The 12,702-nt window shown below is 35.4% G+C and overlaps 1 non-coding gene across 1 annotated transcript; it reads right to left on the bottom strand.

Moving 5' to 3' along the window:
- Positions 1-11,144: 11,144 nt before the first annotated feature.
- TRNAG-GCC (transfer RNA glycine (anticodon GCC)) lies at positions 11,145-11,215 on the bottom strand. Its single transcript has one exon. It is a non-coding gene; the product is annotated as a tRNA-Gly (tRNA).
- Positions 11,216-12,702: the final 1,487 nt, after the last annotated feature.

The following is a 12,702-nucleotide window of genomic DNA, read 5'->3' as shown; positions in this document are numbered from 1 at the left end:
GCCTCGTAATCAACCAACCTTATTGATTTCTTATTCGATTTAATATTCATTATCGATACCGTTAAAATGAACGCCATGATGTTGGCAGTACTTTATTAACTGTTTTTCTACTGTTTATACCCTGCACCGTAAGGTTAAGATATCGGTGTACAAACAAAAAATGCACTTCATTTATTGAGTGTTATCGATAAAAAAAAGTGTTACTTTAAATAGCAAAATTGATCACATGGTACCTGATTTCAGTGCAGCTACCACTATCGTATTTTTAAGTAGGCCTAATTTATTTAATTTATGACAATCACTTTCGTGTATTACTATGCCTATCGGGGCCAACTATGCCATGTCCATTCTGCTACCTGATTTCTTCGGAGTGCAACTATGCCATGCCTAGGCCTCCCAATTGACCCCGGGGCGCAACTATGATATACCGATTGTGACACGGTACACGAGGATAGGCCAACAAAGGAGAACAGAGAGATACGGTAGAACTTACGGTCGTATTCATAGACGAGACTTTGGACCAAAGTTGACTTTGGAAAATACAAAGTCGTCATTTTCCTATTCACAGTCGACACCTTGACGAAAGTAAACTTCAATCGTGACTTTACTTCGAAAATCTAGACTTTGACTTTGCCTTTCGTTCATGGATATAAAAGAAAATGGCTGGTACTTGGGAAATTGTTGAATTTGACGAGAATATTGGGGACATGTAGGAGATTATTAAAGCTACTCGTGTTCCTTAGCGTATTATTAGATGTAGATAATACATTGAAATCAAAGTACAGATTTGATAAACAGACAGTATTAGATATCCTCGTCAAGTTTCAATATTCATTGATGAAATAGTGAAAGAGGATTATCTGTTCCACCAATAAAAGGCTGCAGGTAAGAACTGATGGCTTAATATTGATTTTGACTATTTAATTCTATAGTGAATAGGCAGTTAATTTATAAGTCTTTCGGTCATCATAATAATGTTTTCTGCTTATTGATTTCAGACAATTTTCGAGTAATTTCTGCAATCATGCAGGGAATAACTCTGCCAACTGTCAGCAGAATAATATGTCTCTTTCATAATCTGTCATTGGTGACATCTTCTTATCTTCCATATCTTCAGAATAAAATTATTTTACAATGAAATAATTATTCTTATACAGTACAAAGCTGCAAGAACGGCTGAAAATATCTTAACATGTACCGATGTTCAATTGTTTCATTGATTTGTGACTAAAAAGATGGCTTTGATTGTGGGAATGCCTACTCTATTTCAACCATCTATTAATTTAATTCGTTTAAAAGACACTGATTCTGATTGCCAACATTAGAACAAGATCGTCAAATCTCGACTTACCAAAGTCAAAGTCAAAGTTGCTGAAGTATTGTCTATGAATAGGACTTTTAACAAAGCCAAACTTTACTACGAAATTCGACTTTGAGAAGTCTTAATCGAAAGTCTCGTTTATGAATACGGCCCTTAAAACTTAGAGGGACTCAATCCGGCATCGGAGTTTGAACCCGGTGTGGCTTACTGGATAAAACACCAGCACGTAAATCTGGAAATCCGGGTTCGAGTCCCGGTGCCAGAGAGAAGGTTTATGTTTGTTAATATTTAATGTGTAATATTGTAACATTTACGATGTCGAAAAAGTATAGGCCCATGTATCTCTCTCTCTTTCTAAGGCCATCAGTCAAAAAAGTACATTAAGAGGTTTAAAAGATTATTGTATTCCTAATAATGTACCTATGTGATATTTTGAGAAGAGTTTTTAATATAGGATAAGGTTGCCTACATCGCACCACTTCAGCATTTATAATTTTTATTGAACAATACAGTTTTTATTTTCTCCATTCCTTTACAGAGATACATTCCCAGAACATTTACCTTTCATGTAAGAAAAGAATCCTTGAATTTGGTTTAATATTTTTTAATTAAAATGACATTTTCGAAACACATGTCAGTGCACAGTGCGCCAGAATTCAAATGTAGCGGGAAAAAATTAAATAAGTATGGAATATAATTTTAAATGATTCTGTTTTACTAAATAATGATTTCTAAGAGCTTATGGAATAATAATATGCCAGTATGGCATGTTATCCCTAGTAATTAGCTATGAGTGCGAGTTTGAATAACTATTTTCTTGGAGCCTACTAGGTACTTAATTATATCACTTGTTCTTTTCCTGAATTTGTAGTTTCCAATATTCTCTAATAGGAGGAGTCATCGTCTGCATCATCGTCCTCCTTATCTTCCTTCCTCTTTCTCCTCCTCCTCCTCCTCCTCTTCCATCTGCAGCTGCTCTTCGTCCGCTTCATCATCCTTCCCTCTTGTCACACGCACGTCTTCACTTGTACTATAAGTATGGGGTTCCTTCAACATTTGTCGCACTTCAGCGGGAAAGGAATTCTTCTTATTTTCTTAAAACGGATAAATACTTGATATGATAGGATCAGGAGTTACAAGAAGATGATTTAAGATATCCTACATTGTTTGAATTCGAGAAAATTTTCTTGAATAATGTTTACAGTACTTTCTAATGCTCTAATGTCTAGCTTTTTGGGCAAACCTATAGGTAACACTGCACATTGTACTTACGTTTGGTGACGTTATCTATTGAAAATTGTAATGCTTTCTCTGATGTATATGGTCTTGGTAAAGTTGGAGATTTATTATAGGCTATCGTGTACTTTGATGCTCTATTTGGAGTCATTTGTGGTGAGTTGTTGTAGAACGTATGTTGCATCTCTTTTCCCTGAACCCCGCAAAGATAATTTATTATCTAGAACTAATTCACTTTAAGTACGGTAATATTTCAGTGACTAAATGTTTAATTCTTGTTTTCATGCCACTTTCTTCAAACAATTTTTGAGGTCTACCTACTCCTGAAACGGATGGAATTAAATCCTTGGACATTTGGCGAGTTTTTATTTATTGTAGAACTCTTTGGGGAAATTTGATATCCTTTTTTTAAATTGGGGACATATGAATTAAAGTGAAATTTTAATGGCAAGCAGAGTAATTATCTTATGCCTCCATGTTAAATTTTGTACCAGTGCACTTTATTTGAACCAGGTACCTAGCTTTGAAGCCGTTAGCCCTGTGAATTGACAGTGTATTTAATTCCCCTGTTAAAAGTTTCAGGTTTTACTAAAATATTGACAATAATTTATTAATGGAGAGAAGAAAGAGTCTGGAGTAATCGGCCAGGCATGTGGGAAAAGTAGAGGGAAGGGAGGAGGATGTCCGTGGTCCATTCATTTCACTAACCATTCCGAATCTTTACGCAAAAACCTGTCCTTTTTCCTGGAGCACTGTTTCAAGCGTTTTTCTAAATTACTTCTAAATGTGCGCACAACTTTTTCGACACACCGTATAATATCCTTGGAACAATGTTGTATTTCTAATTTTGTCACTACGAAATCAGTGAGAGTTTGAGTAGACCCTTTTTTAGTAGTCAACACCTCGTTTAAGTCCATCCGAGTCACAGTGGACTGGATATGGGTATCTCCCATTGAAATAAAAACGCAAATATAAGAAAAACGCAAGCAAATCTCAACTTTTGTAATAAACTGTAAGGATTGCTTTATAATCTGATGTAGATTTTAAGGTGACACCTGGTGCAACATTTTTATATCTCTAATTTAAAATGAAGTAAAGACATAATTCCGCAATATTTTAAAGCTATGTTTAACGCATCCCTGGTAATATTTCACGTATACAATTAAAGTATGAATAATGGAAATAGGAAGTACGAACCTTCTGTTAAAACTTCCATCGCAGAAAAACACTTTTCTCCACATCAACAACACACAGATCACCCTCACATCACTACCGACATAAACCGTCTGGCGCTCGGCGCTCGGGTTCTTAACACTTAGCGACTTTTAGCAGCCAGCCCTGTTGGCATTTCGCTCGGTATAAATTGATGGCATACAGATTTGTGAAGATCAGTTTTAGTACTTCGAGAATATATAGCGAGAAAACGTTACTTAAAACCTTCAAAAATTCAATATTTTCCAGCTAGATTTGAATTCTGACCCACTGTGCAGTGGTGCCATTTAGGCAACTAGTTTCCTAAATAGCACCTGCGGTTTCTTAAATCGCACCTCTTTATCTGCAGGGGACAGGATAAAGGAAAGCTTTTAATATTGAACATATTGAAAAGTATTTGAATGAATAATGTAATAAATGCAAATTACAAGTTTATTGAAATTAATGAAAGAGAGTAACGCATCTTTAAATGAAATTGAAAAAATAGAGCGTAAATTAAGTAACATTTAAACTTTCTGAATGCGTTTTTTATTGTTATACATTTGCCATGTGCTTCACCAGGCAGTTCAGACTGTAAACTGCGTCACCTTTTCTCCACGATTACCTAGAAGCCGCCTAAGAACTGCTTCATGATATAGCTGTCTGAAATGATTTGAAGATAGAAACATCTAAAGGTGGGCCTATGAGTATTATGACGAGGAAGCTGAAACAGGAGCATACCATTTTCCCGAGATAATCTAGCTTCTAAATTTTTGGAATGGGTCATATAGGTGGACATACAGAAGCAGCACTTTTTTTCTATGGCAGGTTTGAGTGGCAAATAAAATGTTTGAGCTATTCGACAAATAGTTCACTGTTGATGTAACCTGAATGAGAGCAAACAAATAACGATCCTGGAGGAGCACCAGCTTATAAAGTAGGATGCACTGTTTGACGTTTGAAAATTATCACAGGTGGCACAAAATAGCTGGCGCTCTTGTACAACACACACTTGTTGTATTAACGCCCTTCTCACCACTTGATATTGCACCCACCTGATGCATTCCTAGTTCAGTTAAAATTTTTGGGGACTTCTTTTGTACGGTTAGAATTGCTACAGTTGCTCATATCGCACCGGTGCGAATTAGGCACCTACAAATTGGTGCGAGTTGAGAAACTACTCCATAAGTTATTATTTCCTTCATTCTAGCCTATAATCACCACATGTTCGAAAATCCTACTAAGTTAACTGTTCTTTAATACCTATTTAAACGAATAATATCTTAAGATTATGGATTCCTTAGCATACAAATTCGTTATTTAGTTACAAAATGTTAGCTAAATATACATCCACCTGAGCGATTATATTAGATACACTATCACCACGCTGCTGACACAAAGAAGTGGCAGAAATAAAGTGACATTGTGGAAGTTCATATAGTAGATTGTAACATTACCACTAGATGCCACACTACTATAGTAATTTGTTTTAAACTAGCAGTGGTGCGATTTAGGAAGCGGTGAGATTTATGCTACTCTACCCTATAAATGATTTTTTTTAATGAATTTCCTTAATTTTTACACCCTGGAAATTAGTGACATGTCATTTCATAAAAAAATTAATTCAAGTGCATTACTTTTGGAGTGACTCTCGTAGTTTTTTCCTATTCTTCCCGTTCTTAAGATAATTCCAGACAGAGGTGCTAGTGTCATAACCATACCTATAGGCATCATTGTTAGCTCTGAAATAATATTCATATTCATAAATAAGTTTAGAACAACTTGCTATCAACTTTACGTATTACGTGACCTCATTCAATAAAATTGTAAACAGAAAATTACTTCTTCATCATTGTTGACAAAATTGTCACAACTTGAAATAAAGTCCTGAAAATTTACTTATGCTATAACTTCATTAAGGAATAGTGTCAAAACAAAAAACGTGACAATTAAAAATGTGCATCCGTGATGAGTTTAATTAAATAACAGTGTCATAACCAGGCTTCGGTCCTGGGAACAGAAACGCATGAAATTCAGAACGCACGGACGATAGTGTTGTGTTGACCGAGTGGAGTGGGAGATGAAGAGCGCCGTTACTTCGTGTGTCAACATGTAAACAGTCCGTCACAGTACGGCACAAAATATATTTCACCCTGTAAAGATGCAGTATATACAGTACATTCCTAGTGTAGACAATAAATGTCTACCATTAAGTATTAACGTGAGTTGTAACCTTCAATCAGGTGTTCCTACGCCGAAGTCTGTTACACGTACCGCAGCCAAGCAGCAATACACACAACGGTAATGCACATTACGGATCCACCTGTGTTGTTGCAGTCGGGTGACTGCACACGGGTCATGACGTCATTTATACTCCGTGTACTCTAAACCTCATACTGGTTACTCTGTGTCCCTAGGCCGAAGCCTGGCCATAACTAAAAAATAGTGCAGTAAATTATGTTTAATCTGAACAATTAAAAACGACACTTTTTTACTTATGACTATTAAGAAATTAAAACGTTACTCACTTCCACAGAAAAGTGGAATGTCACAATTTAAAAAGTGTCGTTTATCCGGCACAAAAATTACTATCATTCTCTATTGAACTCAGAAATGTCACTTTTCCATATTCAGGGCGTGCAAATCCTGCCCAAAAGAAAAGTGACACAAATGTTCTCTATCTATTAATATTGTAAATCGTTTCTTCTAGTTGTGCGTCATGATCTTCTGCGTCTTTCTACAGTGTTAACTCAAAATCGCTATTTTTTTAGGGGAACAAGAGTAACCGGAGAAAATCTCGTCATGTGCGATATATTCATGTATTTTTACAACACATTTACACTTTTTTTGCAGTTTCTCAAGTAAGATTCGGAACTTGTTTCAACAACAAATCAAATAGATTGAATTTTAATAACTGAATTACGCGTTATCTTGTGTATCTGAGCTTCGATCTCCGATCATGCGCAGTGTCTTGTATCTGTGACAGAATATTCCATCGTCTAATTTATTTTTTGAGGTACTGTACCTTAATTTACATGTATTTGCTCTTAATAAGATGTAAGTGCGAACAAATGAACATACGGTATTCAATTTAAAGACATTTCAATTTTAAAAAAGGTAGGCCTACTCTTATTTACAATACGTAACAGTCACTATCCAAACGCAGCAAAGGGTTTCATTTGAGCAAAGGCACTAACTAGCTCGTCTTTTATTTCTTAAACGTTTATAAAAGTAGAATATTTTAATATTAAACGTAAATTTTTCACAATGTTTTTTAGTAGTTCTGCTCAATTATTAAATATATTTTTCGAACTTAAATTCACAGAGGGGCAATTACCACCCTTCCTCCTTAAATGATATCACTGGTTTAATTCATCGACAGGAATGGATGCCCATGCGTTATCGAAAACAATGTATTACAATCCAATAGCTAAAATAGGAAGAAAGAAACTAGCGTTGAGTTAGTTCCCTTCGTACTTCGCTTATGCATCTTCAATTGTCTTACAGCTCTTTTCTCGGTCATACCGACGTAACTTAGGTGACATTATGCTATTGCTTTGCATAATACGAATTTGTGACAGGTTAGGTTAGGTTAGTTTAGGCTTTTGTTATGGCTTGCACATAGCGTACGAATCTGTGACAGGTTAATTTAGGCTTTTGTTATGCCTTGTATATACGAATCTATATATGATTTTCAAGCGCTAGCAAAGCCTAGTGATTCTTGTTCAGTATTTAGTATTTATTTATTTAACCTGGTAGAGATAAGGCCATCAGGCCTTCTCTGCCCCTCTACCAGGGGATTACAACTATAATATGAAGAATAAAATTACAAGTAATGTTAAATTTACAATTACAATTACAATAAAAATTAAAGTACGACAAGATTACCTGATTAATGAAAGCTAGACAATTTATCATAGAAGTTAAGAACAAAGAATATTTTTGTATTTACTGAATTATAAATTAAACCTAGAATAACAAAATTCTATAGTGATGAAATTACCATATATTGAGAGAACTATTTACAAGAAACCATGTCTGAACGAGTCTCAATTACTGACCAAGTGCCTAGTAAGTTTGCGTTTGAATTCAATTTTATTTCGACAGTCCCTGATGCTAGCAGGTAAAGAATTCCAGAGTCTTGGCAGGGCTATTGTGAAAGAGGATGAATATGAGGAGGTGCACTGGGATGGTATTGTTAGTATTGTTTCATGGCGAGAGTGTGTGTTCAGATTGTGGTGGGAAGAAAGGTAAGTGAAGCGAGACGACAGGTACGAAGGAATAGAAGAGTTCAAGATTTCGAAGAGAAGGAGAAGTGAATGTAAATTTCTTTTCTTATCTAGTTTATGCCAACCTATTGTTTCCAGGGATGGAGTAATATGATCATATTTACGAACATTGCTTACAAAACGTACACACAAATTATGAGCACGTTGAAGTTTCGTTTTGTTGTCGCTGGAAAGGTCAGTCATTAAAATGTCAGCATAGACAAAATAGGGAAATACAAGCGTCTGCACAAGGGACTTTTTTTAAGCAAGAGGGAAGATGAACATTCACCCTTGTTTAGTGATGTCAGTACTGGTCTGCCAGTGGCTAACGTCATGGCGAACGTACAAACGACGTTACATTATTGGAAACGTTGTGTTTATTTCATTATCATTTGTTGAGATTCACTATTTTTCACTGGTTATTGAATTAATACAAGTTCTGCGTTCTTCAAATTACATCGTATCATGTGTTTTGTATCCCTATGTTCCTTTCCTTTACTAGAAACTACGTTTGCTCTTTCATTACCATGCAATATCATTTTATATGAATTTACTGTACTTCCAAGCAATTTCCTTTTCTTCAAATATCTCCGTATAAAATCCATAAGTTCTCAAATCCGCCTCCACAAAAAAAATTCCTTACAAATTCAACCATTTCCACTTCCAAAATCACAGTAACTAACTCAGCGCTAGTTTCCCGAGTTGGGTGTGGTGTTAATCTAAATACGTGAGTGTCGAATGCATATTTATATATAATTTGAACTGGTAATGGAAATTACGGGAAAATGGCTCGACTGATTTTAATAAATGACCCCTCATTTTGAAGCTTGGAACCCAACGTTTTTTTCAGAAAAATAGTAGTTTTCAGTGAAATATAAATTTTCCTACATTATTTTCCTATTTTCTAAAATCCGTCTTTCGTCAGTTTTGAAACTAATTGCATTTCAGCACGGCCGTGATTTCAGAATAAAACAAAACACATACTACAATAAACAATAGGCTATTATACGAAGGCCATGACCTGCAGGATTTTTTATATTTTTAGAGTTCAACTTCAATCGGTTATTAAAAACTTCAAGACTTACTAAAAATAATTTACAGGTCTGATTCTGCGATGTATAATTTTCTGAGTACAGCTCTGTATTGGATATTAAAATCTACAAAACTTGTGGTGGTTTGATGGCATTATTACCATTAGGAATGAAATTTCATTATACAGTAGTTAGTGCCATGATGTGACTATTTTTCATTAATTATAGATATTAATGCTACACTGATGATATGAATGTGAAACGTTTTGGGGTTATATAAGTAGATAGAGAGAATATCTTAAAGTAGATCTTCATTTCTATAATTTACTACATAACTTACGTAAGATAATAATATTGCTATTAAAAATCAAATATTTTTATAGTTATTAATCAAGTTGGGTTGGGTATTTTTCATATATTTAATGACGGTGTGGTGTAGATACTTACATGCGTCATTCTCTTCGGTATTGGCTCGAGAGAGAGCAAAAATTACAGTTCCTAAGGAAACACGGTGTTACTTACTGATAAAATAAGAGGCCTACAAAATTTTGTAGTCTCTCGATCATTTCAGCAAGATCTCTTAGCAGGACTATTACACTTTTACTACGTCACACTACTTTCGACCAATAAAACGGTATGAAAGGACGTCTTTCAACCAATCATGGCCACTTACCGCACAATTTTATCGCGTCCCTAGCATTTGTTTAATTTTATCGCGTCCCTAGCATTTGTTTATTTTTATCACAACTCTAGCATTTGTTTCTTTGCCAACATTTCAAACTGCACTGGTCTGGACGTAAAAAAAAAAAAAAAAACAGAAAATTACAAACCACTCCAGTCGATGCACATCACTTTCAAATATGACTCGCATTTTGGCATTCAAGAACAAGAATTAATAAAGATAACTGGTCATATATGAAGAGCACCATTCGGAAATCCTGAATGAGTTGAGGGATACACCATGTACACCAACGAGTTCACTTCTTTTACGCACACGTCCAATATAACATCAACTGAACCACCAAAACCTTCTAATTTGAAAATTGTACTTTCAATAATTGTTTCTTTTAAAATTATCCATGTTTATTTTTTATTTCATCATCGTTAATTAAAACTTTTCTAACACTTGTTTATATTATTTAGGTTATGTTTGTTATAGCTTCTGCTATATATTATGGATAGTCACGTAACAGAGATTGTTTAATACTAAGATTTATTGAAAATCATCTGTCAAGTGACGTTGATTACTGGGATCCGGATGATTGAAATGGAATGCAAATGTTTTAATAAAAATGAAACGGAATCAACAAAGCCTTCTTGACTAGTAACAGTCCACAGAGTTCAATGATGATTCCATAGTTGGCACAACTGATACCGATAACAAGAAAACATCATCATAAAACACTACTGCCATCTAGCGTAATGTTGAGATGGTACAATAATACATTTGAAGACAGTTGTATTTTCGTAAGCCAATTAATGTTTTATTGTACACTTTGTTACTTCTAATCTTTATATAGCCTACTTTCTTCTAATCGTGTAATAGTCAATTAAATCCCACTCGAGTTTTGATTTTCTCTAGATAAATCAAAACCTTTACTCCCACATGAAAAAACCCACTGATCGCCCTGACATTGTTACTTGCGTTTTCGCGTTGAAATTCAAGATACATAGGATACATATGTTCAAGAAAAAGTATTTCGCACAAAAATCATTCAGAGGGAGTATGTTCCATTATGATTGAAGCAAATAACTTTCAAAATATCTTATATTTTGCTTGAAAATAAATCTGAAAAAATTTTATTTGAACATCTAATGAACTTAGTTTGCAGCATTTGCTGCACAAGCCACTAGTTTCATTTTAATGTGGCGGATCCTGATTAAAGCAAACGGAGCGGGCAGTGAGCCACCGGGGAGGGGACAGACAAAAAGAGAGAGAGCGCAACTGCAGTGTTGCGAGCGAGCTGCCAAGCGGCGAGGGTGGGGATAATTCCCCTACTGGCGCTCTGTTCTTTGTGATTATTCCGCCGAAAAAATCTTTATTAGCCTAATTAGACCTACATAAAATTACTTGAAATCATGACGCCGTAAAAAATATGCATCGGCCGGGAATCGAACCCGGGCCGCCCGCGTGGCAGGCGAGCATTCTACCACTGAACCACCGATGCTAAACTTGGAGAGTTGCCTCAAGGTTGCATATTCTAGCTGCTTCGAATGCTGGTGTTCCACAGCGCTATGATTTCTCTCATCTTGCTTTCACTCTTCACAACCCTTCCACTTCCTGTTCCTCCGCCTACCTTATTTCTTCCCTACTTTCTCTTTCGTGCACCTTTTGTTTCAATATTCCTCTTCTTTTACTTGTTACAGTTTACGTATTATTATGCCGTTCAATTACATCCATTAATTTTTCTTCACTTTTTTTCACATTATTTATTTCTTCCTTCACCTAGTCCGGGTCCCTTTTTTACTTTTCTACTTTTCTTTCTCCACAATTTATTTTTCATCTATTCTTCTTCAATTTCACCTTCATCCTCATCTTCCTCTTCTATCCTCCTCCTCTTCATTATCTCTTTTTTTCTTCTTTAGCCCACCTTACTGTTCTCCAACCAGGAGATAAACCGTGAAAGGGATGTGCATACTATTGCGTCATCTATTGGAGCGAAGTAGATAGATAATATTAGAGTTATAATGTCAGTTTAAAAATCATGTGCTCTCCTCCATAAGTTATTTCCTGTATGGAGGGATTAAAAGACCAAGAGATTAACAGTGATCTAATTTTGTAACTAGGGTAGTGTAAATACGTGTTATGGTTTGTGCTTTGAGAGATAGCCAATAGAGATATGAGTACCTACGTGTGTGATCTTATGACATTGTATGACATCAACATTCATTCATAGCATCACCCCGCTTCGTTTCATTCCCTGGAGACTTTCTCGTGGTTGGAGTACAGTACGTTCTGTCATTTTACTCTTCATCATCTTCTTTCTTTTGTCTTTCTCCTCTTCATTTCCACCTCTCCCTCTTCTGTCTTTGTCCTCGTTCTCTTTATCTTTATGCTCCTTATCTTTATGTAGGGTGACCACATGATCTTCATAAAAAACAATTAGGACACTCCCAAATTTATAAGTTTCCTACTAAAGCGGCTAATAAGCCAACGTATAGGCTATATTTTATTATAATGCAACGTACTGTTGGCTGATGAGATGATCTGCGTATTTATATCATTAAGGGCCGTATTCATAGACATTCTTAGCGCGGGCTTTCGGTGGATGATCAGCGAACTAACGTTTTTCGTATTCATAAACCAGTGTCAGCGATATGATACGATATGAATCCTGTTTAGCACGCTCGTAGCCCGGGTTAGCGAAATGTCTATGAATAGCACCCTAAAAATATTGTATGTTATTATAAAATATTTTGTCAATTTCTTATATTCTTAAATTCTCAGGCCTATCCTAGTTAAAATATTTTAAGATATTGTCTATAAACATCTCGTTAAACATCATATGTTCTTCAGAGTTCAAGCACAGTCTAGTATTTACAGTCACGAAGCTCAACACGTAGAGAATATACACCATAGATAGTTGCTAACCACTAGGATCGCTACTATCGCCTTATCATAGACAATGCGAAATGAACAAATAACGGTGAAATT

This window comes from Periplaneta americana, chromosome 2, assembly GCF_040183065.1.
Source record: "Periplaneta americana isolate PAMFEO1 chromosome 2, P.americana_PAMFEO1_priV1, whole genome shotgun sequence".
Lineage (NCBI taxonomy): Eukaryota > Metazoa > Arthropoda > Insecta > Blattodea > Blattidae > Periplaneta > Periplaneta americana.
This window is presented reverse-complemented; position numbering and strand designations above follow the sequence as displayed.